A 14,768-nucleotide genomic window follows, 5' to 3' on the forward strand; every position below is an offset into this window, starting at 1 on the left:
TCTGGGGCACCTGGCACTGGCCACTGTCAGAAGACAGGAGGATACTGGGCTAGATGGACTTTGCGTCTGAACCAGTCTGGCCGTTCTTATGTCGCCCTTGGCGCAGCAGTGACACCAAGTGGCCAATCAGGGTAATACACAGAGTATCAGAGGGGTAGCCGTGTTAGTCTGGAACTGTAAAAGCAGCAAAGAATCCTGTGGCACCCTATAGACTAACAGACGTTTTGGAGCATGAGCTTTCGTGGGTGAATACCCACTTCTTCAGATGCATGTGAGTATGTTTCCCTTGGAGCAGCAGTGACACCTCCTGGTCATTCAAGGTAATGCACAGAAGGTGTTTCCCTTGATACAGCAGTGACGCCCAGTGGTCTGGTGGCGTAATGCACAGCGTGTGTCTGTCCTCTACAAGCAGTGACACCCACGGACCAGTCACGGTAATGCACAGAGCGTATTTCCCACCAATCTGGGTAAGGCATAGAGCATGTTTCCCATGGAGCAGCAGTGACACCCAGTGACCAGCAGGGGTGGCATCAGACTGTTCTCCTTTAGTGGGGGACTCAGATGGGCTAGACAAAAAAAATTGGGGGGCTGTGCCCCCCATCACCTGGCCCCACCCTTCACGGGGGCCATGTCTCTGCTCCTTCTTAGTCAAAGGCCAGGCTCATCTCCTCTCCCCCTGGTTAGGGTTTACAGCAATACAAACTTTATTAAAATAAAATAGTAAACAGGGTTTACTTTAAATATTCTAAATCTGTCCAAATTTTAGTACTGAATCCAAAGTTTTCTTAAAGATCCCATCAGTAACCAAAACCTAAATGAAAATTGAAACCAAAAACAAGGCTTAATTTAAAACCCAAACATTAAGAAAAACTTTGTTTGTAAAAATAAAAACTAACAAATGCTGTAAATTAATAATTTCAACATTTTATCAAAAAAGTGTGCTATAGCAGAATGATAAAATAACATCAAATAAATAAGCATGACCACTAAATCCTCCTATAAAGTAATTGAATCCTTGAATACTGGTCAAATCTGTATAAAATATGCAGAACTATGTCAAAACTGGTGTTGCAGGTCAGCCATTCGAATCCAGAAAATGTCAATTAAAAGCTCCATTCCAACTAAAAAAACCAAAACAATCCAATAAACCAAAATGGTCACAGCCTGAAACAAACCTACACAGAAGCAAAATTAAACCTGTACCAACACTGGAACAAACGATGTAAATTTCTAATTCTAACTTCTTGTTTCTCCCAGGAGGAAGGTGTTTTGCACCCCAGTAACCAGGCTGTCACTGCAGCTTTCCTTTCACTAAATAAGATTTTTACCAAATATAAACTGCCGTCCAATTTCTCTAAGAGAAATTGAAATTGTATCTTTGTACTAATATCCCAAGTGTGCAAGTCCATCCCCTCAGAGCAGCCCCACACCCTGACGCCAGGGGAGAATCCCAACTGGTTTGTGCATTTGTAACCCTGGGGCCTGAAGCTGATGAGAGAAAGGGAAGTGAGCCATCTTGGAGCTTTCCGATACCACCTGCGGGGAGCACAGGGATTTGACTGAGTTACATCGTGGCTAATTTTCACCTTGTTCTCCGCCAGCAGGCTCCGCTGGAGAGCACGGGAGTGACTTGACCATGGCAGCACCCTATTTACATATTAAAAGCTGGCATTTTGGGGCCAATGGGGTGAAATGTGAGTACTTTTGGGGTTGGGACCCACATGAGAAGGGATGTGGACAAAGTGGAGAGAGTCCAGCAGAGGGCAATAAAAATGATTAGGGGACTGAGACACATGACTTATGAGGACCTACAGGCCATATCCTGTATGTTAAGCTAAGGCAAAGTGAGCATATCTATATTGTGACCTTTTACTCAGAGAGGAAAATCGACCTTTATCTTGTTACTTAAATAGATAAGTACCCATGCCTGTCTAAGACCTTTACCTAGACCAATCGACAATGGAGAATGGCATAGGGTTTTTTTCAGTGTTGTACGCACAGATTTAACAGGTACACTACAAGGTAACTTATGTGCATATGTACATGTCATCAACAAGCACAAACATACTAGCCTATGAAGTAAACGTACCCTAATGTTTTGTGGGTGAGGAATGAAATTTGGGCATAGGAGGAAGGATTTCCGGCCCTTGTGCCCTATAAAGAGGTAACCCACCTCGCTAGAGCACTTTGCTCTATCATTCTGACTTACTTCCTCCACTCTCTCTCTATGTACTATCAGCAGGCTGTACTTGTTCTTAAACTTTAAGTTTCAAGGGAACTAGGCTAAGCTCGGTTTCCCTAAGTTTTTATTCTTTGTTTATTAGGTTTTGATTTTAAGTTTAACATAGTCAAGTGAACCCTAAGTACCATTAGCTTTTTCTAAGCACTGCATCTTTCACTTAAGAATTGAGAAACCTGAACTGCAAGGCTGGTCCTGTGTCTCTTACCACCAGGTTATCAAGGAAGGGTGTGAGTACATTAACCAAAACTTTGTTGCATATAATGCCATATGTATCTTCTGAATAGCAGTAATGCAACTGTAACTTTGTAACTCAATTAAATTAAATAAAATGTAAGCTAATAAATTAAATTTTCATCAAATTATCCAAATTAATATTATTAGTACACCCTACATCAGGCTACATGGGACAGAGAGTTGGAGTGCAGAGGGATGAAGGCCCTGGCTCTGGGGGTGCAGACTCTGGGGTGGGGTTAGAATGAAACATTCAGGGTGCAGCAGAGAACTCAGGGTTAGCATAGAGAATTGGGCTGTGAATGCTCTGGAATGAGGCCAGGAAAGAGAAAATTGAGATGCAAGAGAGAAATCAAGCTAGAGCAAAAAGCAGAAAAGCAGTGTGTGATTTGAGCTGCAAAGGGAAGAAGAAACTTCTGCCTGTCCCTTCTCACTAAAGCATCTATGAACCAAATGAGAAACATCTCTCCCCCACTGCAACAACAATTCCAGTTGACCTGGACTGAGGAAAGAAATCTTCTCCTTTGCAGTATTAACAGACCTGGACTGAGTCATGAACACCTCATCCTCTCTCCCCCACCCCCTCCAATCTGGTGTTCCTGGCCTGGGATACGGGAGGGACTCCTCTCTTCTACATTTGTGACATGGTGGGATGAGAGAAGTGACAGTGCTTTATGGGAAATTATTATTTGCCTGATTCATGTGCCAGTCCTAGTCCTCGCTGACCCAAACAAACCGTTTATCCTGCATGCTTATGCCAGTTTGGAGGGTCTGGGAGCAGTCCCGTACCAGGAAGTGGAAGGAAATGTAAATCTGTAGGCTTTGCCAGCTGAGGACTGTCTGATAGTGAAACTCGCTAGCCCATCCACCAGCTGCAGTTCTTGGCCTTGAAATGGGCCATCACTGAGAAATTTCGAGACTACTTGTGTGGTGCTCAGTTTCAGGTGTGGACAGAGAACAATCCACTGACTTATGTGTTAACAAGGGCTAAGCTGGATGCTACAAGGCAGAGATGGGTGGCTACTTTTGCTAGCCATAACTTCACATTCAATACCAATGAGTTGGTATAATAGAGAATGTGATTTATCAGGACCACCAATTCTTGGCTGGGGGGAGGATGTAAGCAGGGTGAGAATGAACTCTACCCTGACATCTGTTGGTGATCTGTTGTAAAGGCCTTTTGTTGCTGATGTGCATGGTCACACCCACCCTGCATTGCATGATGGGGGTGCTTGTTCAAAGGGTCATTTCGGCTGCTGTGGGATCCCCAGTATCTTTCTTATTAGGGCAGGGGTAATAAAGTGCAGTTATTCCAGTGATATGAATCAAAGACAGTAGAACGGAACTTAGCAGTTCAAGATTTCAGGACTCACCTGAACCTACATAAAACTCGTTAGGCAAGGGACATGGGGTCCAAAGCATAGTGAAATAAGAGTGATTGAAAAGGAATATTTGCATGTAGTACTATGGATTTTTTGTGAAACTGCTAAATGCACATTTTATGTGCTTTATATCTCTCTAGTTTAAAAACAGAGCTTTTTACAGTTCTAGTACATATTTGGTTCTATGCCACAGATAAAATCATTAATGACTAAATGCAATTTTTAGACATATGTAAGTGGCTGAGCTTTGTTCTCATTTCTACACTGAAAGTTGTAAATAATTCCATAATTGCGGAAAATGTTCCTTACCACTCAGGCAGCAAGAAAATTTTGCAGATGGGACTCAGCTATGGGACACAACTTTCGTGACACATGAACTATCTCTGCAACCAGATTCTTAGTCACAGGTCAGCAGGTGGGTTTATGCAAATTCTAGACTCTGTGACCAGAGCTGAGGAGAAGGGGCACAATTTTTGTGGCACATGCACCACCTCTGCAACCAGTCTTTGCTACCTCACTCCATACCACCACACACACACACAAAGAATCCTTTTACCTCTCAGAATCAAAACATACCCTGAAAGAGATTGAACAGTATAAGCTTAAAGCAAACAACTACAACATTAACAATAACTCAAATAGATTCAAACAAAGCTTCTGTCTTTAGACACCAGAAACAGCAAGAAAGAAACCAACAGGCACAAACCAGAAAACACCAAAGAAACAACTATTCTTACCTTCCACAAGGTTTGGGTGTTCAGAACCCAAACTCCTTAACGGTGAGTATTTTTCAGACGAAGGTGAAGCTCTCAGGCCTCAAATGCCAGGCACAGTTACTCTCTCCTTGATCCAAAACGAACAGGAAAATACACTGCATTACTCCTGCCCCAATAACAAAGAGACTGGGGATCCCACAGCAGCTGAAATGACCGTTTGGACAAGCACACCCATCATGCAATCTGGGGTGGGTGGAACCATGCAAATGACAGCAGCCTCAAAAGGCCTTTACAACAGATCACCAACAGATGGCAGGGTAGAGTTCATAGTGACCCTGCTTAAACTAGATTGTGGCAAAAATTCAAAACCACTGAATATTAAAACTCACCAAATGCGGGTCAATCCATCCTCATCGTTGTATCCGCTCGTTATACTCCACACCTGAAAGTAGCCCTCACATGGACAACATACCCTCCTAACTCAGCGTCTGTATGTTAACTTTTTACCTCCAGTCGGGGCTATTGCAGATTGTGTATTCCTTATGCCACCCGATCTTAAACCGAACTTCGCACCTCCTGGGTAATCTGTACATTGTTCCCTGATCACCAGAAACTTCTGTGCCTAAATGCTGTACCGTACACTTTTTTTTCTTTGAACGTCATCTTAATAAAATATTGACATTTGTTCGAGATCCTGGCTCCTGTTCCTTTGCAAGGTGTGTGCGTTTGCTCCGGGTTTTAGTGTGCTAAGACAGAGACGGGGGCTGATTGGGCCAGAGGCGCTTGCCTGCTGCAGACACGGATCCAAGGATGAACCTCATCCCGTACGAGCTGAAGGCTTAACTGAAAACAGTTTAAGGAGTGCTCCCATCTCCGGCACTCAGCTACCCAGCTCCCAGTGGGGTCCAAACCCCAACGAGATCCCTTTTACCCTGTAGACGCTGTACAATCCTCTGACCAGGGCAGCTGCCTAGCAGCCTGCGTATCCACCTGCCAGCACAAGAGTGTGTAAGGCACTAATACGGATAGTGCCGGCTGGGTAGCAGGGCTGTGAAAAGCCAGCAGAGTGGCACAGTGGAAGTGTGCTGGGCCCATAACCCAGAGGTCAATGGATTGAAACCATCCTCTGCTACGTGTGTGCTTGTTTCTTTCTTTTCCCTCTGGGCCTTCCAGCGAGGCGGTGACCAGCAGAGCGGCAAGAGGTGGCTGAGGCGGTGGCCTGCCAGGGAGCTCCCTGGCACCTCTGGCTGCCTGGGCTGAAGGCAAGAGGGAGGTCTGGGCGTGGCCAGGGCCTCCTGTCCCAGAATGAGGCTGCAGTGCTTCCTGGTCCCCTTTTCCCACCCACCCCGGCGGGCTGCGGGAGAACACGAGGGAGGCTCTCGGGGCGCTGGGCAGCGCTGTGTGGCTGTCAGGGGAAAGAGCCGAGGCTACCGACTCGACCTGCCATTGACTCGCGTGGCTCTGCGCGCCGTCAGCCGGGGCGGGCCAGGCTGCGCACGTGACTCAGGCTTGGGCAGCATGGCCGCTCTTTCCTGACGAGGCATGAGGCAGGCCAAGAGCTTTGCACAGCCTACAGGGAAGTGGGAGGGAGGCGTCTTTCAGCCGGTGTGTCTCGTCCCCTTCTCCCTTGCCGCTTTGGCGGGCTGCCCCCGAGCCCTGTCCCACTGGTGCCCCCCCCCATGGCGGAGGGGGCGGGGCCAACGAAGCCTCGGGGGAGGGAACCAGGCCCGCACCCCACGCGCCGAGTCTCTGTCCCGCGCTCTCTCCGCCAATCAGGGAGCTGGAGCTACGGCCCCTCCTCCAATACAGGCCGCGTGTGAGAGGGAGAACTACGCTTCCCAGTGTGCACCGGGAGGGGGCGCGTTGCCTGAGCTACCGTTCGTCACTTCCGCTCTGAGAGGAGCCAGGAACAACAACTCCCAGCTGCCCCGGGGCGCTTCCGTCCTCTCGAGCCCAGGAGAGGGCGGGTCCGTGGGTCAATCGGACACCTCCCGCCCCGCCCGAGAGATCCCCGGCCCCGCCCTCCCCAAGCTCCGGCTCCTACGCGAACTTTCGTGTCCCGGGGTCTCGGCCTGGCCCCGCCCCCCGCAGCGCGGCGCCCCCAAGTGCGGTGGGGGCTGCCGGGCGCCTGATTCTCCGCTGGCCTGGTCTGTGCCCGCCCCGATGTGCCCCGCGGGGCTGCCCCACTCGGGGGGGGGGCGATGGGTGTAGCCCTATGGAAATACGGGGGTGGGCAGGGCTGGGAGCCAGGACTCCTGGGTTCTCCCCCAGTTCGGGGAGGGGAGATTAGGGGGTAGAGTGGGGGAGGGGCTGGGGGGTCTCCTGCCCAAGAGGCAAGTCCAGGAGCTGGTGTCAGGCAGCAGGTCACTTGTGGGCCCCGAGTGTCCGATCTGGAAACAGCTGCCTGTCCCCACGCCCGGGGACTGCGCGGGGCTGGCAACCGTCTCCTTGTACCTGAGAATTATCCATACACCCCGGGGGTGTGAGCCCTGCGCTCCCCTGTCAGTGCCTGGGGCACAGAGCCATGTGTACGAGTCACTCTGTGCGGGGATGTCAGTTCGTACAGACTTTGCTGGGGCTTTTTCTGTAGCCTGTGGTAAAATGAGGCAATTAACTAGATGCCTTGATGGAAGTTCTCTGCGTACCCTCAGGGGTACACGTACCCCTGGTTGAGAACCACTGACGTAGGGGAACCCAGGCCCACCCCCCATTCTGACTTCCAACCCCGTACCCTGGGCAGCTGGTTCAGCTTTGCTTACCTTGCATCAGCCTCAAGTCAGCTTCACTGGGTCACCAGTTCCACCATGGCCAGGCATCAGAGAGAGGAAGTTTCCTCTCAGCTGTAAAAGCAGCAAGGGCTCCATGAGGGGTCGGTGCTGGTGGAGCAATTATTGACACTTTCTCTAGTCTCCTTTTCAGATTTTGCCCCATTTTCTCTTTAATTCTCCAATGTTAATTTAACAATCTCAGATTTGGGATATTTTCACACCCGTTTGACCTGCAGCAAATTTTCTTCCTTTCTTTGGGAAATTGTCCTGAATCATTCCCCAAATGAGAAGGGGCTTAATGGATGCAGTTTGCAGAGCCCTGAGACACAGCTGCCTCTGGGGTGGGCTGGGGTGGCCATTCTCTGCTGGCAAGGAAGGGGACAGAAGGAAAAAGTCCGCAGTGGAGACTGTCCAGCACAAGGTTACGCAGTCCTGGCTACTGCTACCCCCAACTGCCAGTCACCTGCCTGCCCCTGCTTCTGCCTCCTCCCCACTGCCAGGAAGTTTTCCTGCTCCACACTCCCCTCACGTACCCTCTTAAAGCACCTCCCCAAAGGGCTCCCTGCTGCCATGTGAATGGTGTGGGTGTGTGTGTGTGTGAGGGGGGAATTATTACTGTCTGTTAATTGAACTTCTGCTGTCCAATTACTCTCACTTAATATAAAATCTCTTCATATTCGGGTGGTTTTCTCTCATTAGCAAATGTCTCTTTTTAGACCCATTTCTTCCCCAGTTCTCAAAGATAGATATAAAATATCCTGTGTGCAGCGCTGTAGTAGGCAGGGTGGTCCCAGGGTATTGGAGGCTTCCCCCTTGGTTTGTATACAAATGTTATTCTCCAGCCCATTCCTTATGAATACTAACATGATGTTAACTTTTTTGCTGGCAGCTGTGAATTGAGTGGAGCTTTTCATTGATCTGTCTACAGCAACATGCAGATCCCGTTCTTGGGTTGAGTAGCCGATAATCTGTTCTGCTGCCGTCGCTAGGTGTAATGCATGTTCAGTAGGGGTTTCTCCCCTCTTCCCTTTTTGTATTTCCTCTCCCTACTAGTGTTGGGGTGTCCTTCTCCTCAGGTTAGTGTATTAATGATCTCATCTTGGGGTCATATGTGTCAATTCATTGCTACGTCTTCAGAGAACTATCCATGATGACTCCAAGATCTCTTTCCTGATTAGTTGTAGCTAAATTAGCCCCCATCATATTGTATGTATAGTTGGGGTTATGTTTTTCCAACGTGACATTTATCCACCTTAAATTTCATTTGCCATTTTGTTGCCCAATCACTTAGTTTTGTGAGATCTTTTTGAAGTTCTTCGCAGTCTGCTTTGGTCTTAACTATCTTGAGCAGTTTAGTATCGTCTGTGAACTTTGCCACCTCACTGTTTACCCCTTTCTCCAAATCATTTATGAATAAGTTGAATAGGATTGGTCCTAGGGCTGACCTAGGAAAATGACAGCAGCAAGATGGAGTCTGGAGTCACATGGGCAGGTCACATGTCCATGCATGATTCAATTTGCAGGCCTACGCCATTGTTTACATGTTAGTTTGAATGTTCCCAGGAAAGCTCAGATGTGGATTGGCATTTTCCAAAGTCCATTGTCAGTGAAGCGTTTCTTGATTGGGCACTTACTGAGAATAGTCCTTTCTCAAGAAGCTGACCAAATACATCACTGAGGGTACTTGAAATCAAATACATTTGAGATCCAAGTACATAGCCCATATTCATAACTTCAGATACAAAAATAGTACACACATACAGCTAGTATAATTATAACCAGCAAATCATAACCTTTTCACAGACACCTCACACGACAACTTTTGCACAATATTTGCTGCAAATATATAACAGTGGTGGCAGCAATGATCTATATGGTCCCAGTTGATATTAATAATGTCACAGCCTACAGAGAAGTGAGAGGGAGGCGTCTTCTAGCCGGTGTTTCTCCTACATTTCTCCATTGCCGCTTGGGCGGAGGCGGGAATGGAGCAAAACACGCCTGGCTGAAGGTTTTGTGTTCGGCCTTGAGGATTAAGCCTGAGCCTCCGGCATGGGCGTTGGGAGATGGATTTCTGAGTCGCATCCAGCACAGTCTTCGGGCCTGAGCTGAAACCACTGAGGCCAAGAGAGATGGGTTTGAGGTGGCCTTTGAGGCTCCCAGCAGGTCTTGAGGAGCAAGGGGTTATCGCCATCCCTGGGTGGGCTCAAACCACCATCCTTTCGATTAACAGCAAAACACACTGACCCATTGCACCACAGAGACACGTCTGCTGTTACCAAGGCTGCTGCCTAGCAGCCTGTGCATCTGCCTGCCAGCGCTAGAGCTCGCAAGGCAAGTGTGGGTGCTGGAGGCTGTAGGTAAAGAGCCAGCAGAGTGACACAGCAGAAGTGTGCTGGGTCCATAACCCAAAGGTCAATGAATCAAAACTGTCTTCTGCTAGGCATGTGCTTGTTTCTTTTTGCTCAGGGCCTTCAAGGGAGGAGGCAACCAGCAGAGCATTGAGAGCCTAGGCCATGAGGCAAGAGGTGGCTGAGGTGTCGGCCTGCCAGGGAGCCCGGCACCTCGGGCTGCCTGGGCTGAAGGATTTTTTTAATTTCTCAAGAAAACTTTGTGGTTTTCAATGGAAATCTAAACCCAAAGCTAAAACGTTGAGGATTTTTTTTTTCATTTTTGCAGTGAAAAGGAGTGGGTTGTGTTGACTTGTTCACTGCCCATCCCTTTTCTTTTCCTAGACTCGAGTCTGCAGAGTGTCAGTCCTACTGAGCCTCAGGCCATGGTTTCCAAGGTTTCGGAAATGTACCGACCTGTCCTGGACATGGTCCCTGCCAGCTCATGTGACTCTGGCTTTGCTGAGCCTCCTGCTGGGGAAGAGGGAAACTTTGTCTCTCAGCTGGATGTTCCCTTCAGGTGCCCAGTCTTCAGTGTGGCTCGAATGTCCATGGATCAGGGTTCACTGACCCAAGAGATGGCTTTAAAAAATATGAACATTTTCACAAACACACTGACTTTCTCAATTTTCTATTTCTTGGTAACATTTCATGGATCTTTTGGAGTTGAATCGGTAAAAAAATACAGGAAATCAGGGTGTTACCAAAAGGATATAATATAAAGTTTGCAGTTAAAGGTACAGAAAGGAGCTGAAAAGGCAGCTGCAGACTTTAAGACTGTTTGTTTAAGCAAGAGGGGGCAGTCAATGTGACCCCAAAAACCTTGGGACTCATAATCTGATAGGGCAGAGAGGAACTTTGTCTGTTTGCAGTGTCTTTCAGCCTATGTTTGGGACTGTGAGAGATCTGCTAAGAATGGGACTACAATCCCCACCATTTCCTTCCCCGCTGCACTTCCCTTTCCTCTGGCCAGGTCAGGGGAACAGTCCTGAAGCAGGAAAGGGCCGGGCTGTTGCGGGAAGTGGTGGCCACGTGGCAGGAGAGGAGCTGCAGAGAGCTGGATGCGGAGAGAAATCCCCAGGAACGGATGCAGAGCCACATGTGGAACAGGCTGTGACTCCCAGAGCTTACAGCTGGCTGCAGGTCTGGGTGGGGTTATGGGGGAGCAGCAGCGGCTGGGCAGGGAGCCAGTACAGAGCAGCTCCAATGAGAGACACCAAGTGAACCTGGCCTGGAAACCTGCAGGCTCCAATTTGCGTGGCTAGAGATTGGAGTGGAGAGGTCACCCCAGGCTTTAGGCCTGAAGTAGGGTTACCAACTTTCCGCACAAAACCAAACAGCCTAACCCCGCCCCTTCCCCAAGGCCCCGCCTCTTCCCTGAGGCCCTTCCCCGATTCACTACATTCCCCCTCCCTCGGTGGCTCGCTCTTCCCCACCCTCACTCACTGTCACTGGGCTGGGCAGGGGGTTGGGGTGCGGGAGGGGGTGAGGGTCCTAATGGGGGCTGAGGGCCAGAAATGAGGGGTTCAGGGTACGGGAAGGGGGTCCGGGCTGGGACAGGGGGTGGAGATGCGGGAGGGGCTGAGGGTTCTAATGTGGGTGAGGGCCAGAAATGAGGGGTTCAGGGTATGGGAAGGGGCTCTGGGCTGGGCAGGGGATTGGGGTACAGGAGGGGGGTGAGGGCTCTAACGGGGGGTGAAGGCCAGGAGTGAGGGGTTCAGGGTATGGGAAGGGGCTCTGGGCTGGGCAGGAAGTTGGGATGCAGGAGGGGGTGAGGGCTGTAAAGGGGAGTGAAGAGCAGGAATGAGGGGTTCAGGGTATGGGAAGGGGCTCTGGGCTGCAGCGGGGCTGGGGGGTGGGATTGGGTGAGGGCTATAAAGGGGCGTGAAGGGCAGGAATGAGGGGTTCAGGGTACAGGAAGGGGCTCCAGGCTGGGCAGGGGGTTGGGGTGCAGGAGGGGGTGAGGGCTCCGGCTGGGGGTGTGTGTAACCTTCCCCTTTCCCTAGCCATGTGGCTGAGCCACCAGGGCCAGCAAGTACAAGGCCTCGCTGCTGAAGCACTGACAGTGTCCAGTGACGCTACACCTGGCCCTCTACTGACAGCTCAGGGGTTTGGCGTCCTCTGGCACTGAGACGCCACAATAATTACAGGGTTATTTCTAATGGGTTAAAGCAGAACTTGTGCTGAGATTAACACGTCTCTCGTGGGTCTGGGGGTTTTACAGGACGAACTGGCTCTGCGTGTGGGTACAGTGCATGTGTTTGAGTGATACCAACACGGCTGAAACACACAACTCCCCATCCTGGGGGTTTCCATCCCGCCTGATTCCTTCCACGGGGGTCACTGGCCCGGCTCCTCTACAGCCAGATGTCCTGATGGGCAGCAGTCGGGATGTGGGGAGAGGTTCTGTTTTCTGTGGCTAGTGACAGCCCCAAAGTGACTCCCACCAGCCCCCATTGCCTTGCGCTGCAGCTGCCAGTCTCTGAATCCTGGCCTGGGATTCGATTGGAACGAGGCCCCTGGGAGCTGGAGAGACCACGGGTCAGACACTGCAGCATTGTAGCCAGAACATCCTTGTCTAGATTTTAAGGCCAGTCAAGACAACTAAATAATCCTGTTTAACCTCCATACACGTGACAGGCCACAAAGTCACCCCTGCACAGAGCCCAACCACCGGGATTAAACCAAAATATTCCAGCCATTAGGAGAATATCCCGTTGTGTGCCACAGACGGAGCATAGGAGAGGCAGAGGGGTACCAATACTGGAGGCCCCTGCACTGGAATTGATTTGGTGAGATGTACCCAGCTGATCCTGGCAAGTGACTTGTGCCCCATGCCGCAGAGGATGACAAAAACTCCAACATCCCTGCCAGTGTGAGCTGGGGGAAATTCCTTCCTGACCCCAGCAATGGAGATCAGGGAGACCCTGAGCATGAGAGCAAGGCCACCAGCCAAGCACCAGAGAGAAATGGTTTTCTATCTCACCTGATAGCACTTTCTTCAGCCCCCTCCGTCCCCTCCTGCCACCCCCATGTGGGGTGGAGAATCCATCATTGCCCTGGGTACTTTGTTCCAATGTTTAATCACCCGATTGTAAATGTGTCCCTTATTTCTCATTTTAGTTTCTCTGCCATTAACTTCCAGCCTCTGGTTCCTGTTCTGCCTTTTGCTGCTGGGTTAAAGAGCCCTTCATTACCCAGGATTTTCTCTTTGGGAGAGGATTTACTCATTGTCATCAAGTGACCTCTTGGTCTTCTCTGTGATAAACTGAGCAGATTGAGCTCTTGTCTCGCACTGGAAGGCAACTTTTCAGCGCTTTTTTTCTCTTCTCTCCCCCCGTCCAATTTTTCATTCTTCATCTTAAAATGTGGCCAAGACGACTGTGTGCAAGAGTCCAGTGTTGGTGTGACCAGTGTTGTACATAGAGATAACACTAGTGCCCTATATCTAGTCACTGTTCTCCTGTCTGTACATCCAAGGACGACCACAGCATCGCACGGGGATTTCATGCTGAGTTGTTTGTTCATTATGACACCTAAACCCTTCTCCAAGTCACAGCAGTCTGGCCTTGCTCGTTAGTAAAGCTCAGTGTGTTTGAATGGCCACAGCTTCCCAAGTGCTCTGTAACATGCACAAGGGATTCCCCTCCTCAGTCACCTTCACCTGCTGCTGGTCTCTTATCTCTTTCTTCTTCTCCAGGATCTGCATGTGTCATTGTGGAGGGAGTTCTCCTCCTCTCTTTGCCTGGGAGCGATGTGACCCTCCGGATGGACTGACCAAACCCAGGATTCCTTCAGCCTGAAAGCAGAGGGGAGCCTTCACCCGCTCCCTCTTTAAGGCTCCAGTCCCAGGTCCTAAATTCCCTGCCAAAGCACAAAAATCCACACTGAGCCCAACTCCTCTCTCGGTGGTGATTTTCTTTCTCCCACAAATCTGTCTTGAGGACACAGCCCTGGGAACAGGTGAACACAACCCCTGAGATTTCCCTTCGCAGCCTGCAAGGGGCAGTTCGCCCTATTAAACAGCTTGGGAATGTCGTCTTTTTCTTTTCTCCTTTCAAAAGTAACTTCTTGTATTTCTAGTCTCTTTATATGACCCCCCGATTTGCCGCTTCCAATTCTCTGCTGTAAACACCAGCACTGGATCAGGTGAGGTGCCTGGACCCATCCTGTACTGAGTACATGGGGGACTTGCAGGATCAGACCCTAAAATCGCTTTGGAGGGAAATTCTAACCCCACCCAACCCCGACCTGTTCCTGGGAGGTGTCGGTACGGACCCAGGCTGCCGAGCACCATGGAGTGAAGAGACCAATTTTATCAGTAAGTCAGACCCCCCAGCTGCTCACTGCCTGGATCACCTCCCCCCAGGTGACGCGAGTCGCCCTCCAGAGCCATTGCTGGGCCCCGGGGGGCAGCCACACAAGCCATGGGGATGGGCAGCTCCCAGGAATCTCGGCAACGAATCTCCAGGCCGGAGGGTTTCCCCTAGTGCCCGATTCACCCTCAGGGTCCAGCCAGCCAGCAGCTTCCACCCAAGGCTAGTGCGCTAACAGCAGCAGCGTGGCTGGGGGGCTCGGCCGGTGACTGGGGCCAGTCGCCTGAGCATGAACCCAGCCGACCCCAGGAGATGGACCCGGGTCACCAGCCCAACCCACCACGCAGCTGCTGCCACTGCCCCATTAGTGCGTGAGCTCCCATGGACCACGCTGGGGAGATCCCCCAGCTGCAGGGTAGATGCCCCTGAGCGCCTGGCAGGGCACAGCTCCTGGCTGCCCTGCCCTGCTGAGTTCTCTACTAGGCTGGGTGGATCCGGGGCCAAGGGTGCTGGGTGACAGGGGAGCATTGGCTCTGGGCTGGGACTGTCACTTCCCCCCCTCCCCATCCAACAGGATCACAGCAAAGGAAACCAGCTCGGCCTGCAGGGGAAGAGTTCAGTCCAGGGCCTGGTGCATTCTGGGAGCAGGGACGGTGCAGAGAAAGGGCAGATACAGGGCACCTCTGAACACTCTGCGCAGAACTGCCTGTCCTGACCCACCAG

The 14,768-nt window shown here is 50.6% G+C and overlaps 1 long non-coding RNA gene and 1 other non-coding gene across 2 annotated transcripts; both read left to right on the forward strand.

Annotated features, from left to right (window-relative positions):
• The first annotated feature begins 5,631 nt into the window (after window positions 1-5,631).
• TRNAM-CAU lies at window positions 5,632-5,703 on the forward strand. Its single transcript has one exon. It is a non-coding gene; the product is annotated as a tRNA-Met (tRNA).
• Window positions 5,704-6,877: 1,174 nt separating this feature from the next.
• LOC115641491 lies at window positions 6,878-8,622 on the forward strand. Its single transcript, XR_003998083.1, has 2 exons — window positions 6,878-7,868; window positions 8,229-8,622. It is a non-coding gene; the product is annotated as an uncharacterized LOC115641491 (long non-coding RNA).
• The last annotated feature ends 6,146 nt before the right edge of the window (window positions 8,623-14,768 follow it).

This window comes from Gopherus evgoodei, unplaced genomic scaffold, assembly GCF_007399415.2.
Source record: "Gopherus evgoodei ecotype Sinaloan lineage unplaced genomic scaffold, rGopEvg1_v1.p scaffold_350_arrow_ctg1, whole genome shotgun sequence".
NCBI lineage: Eukaryota > Metazoa > Chordata > Testudines > Testudinidae > Gopherus > Gopherus evgoodei.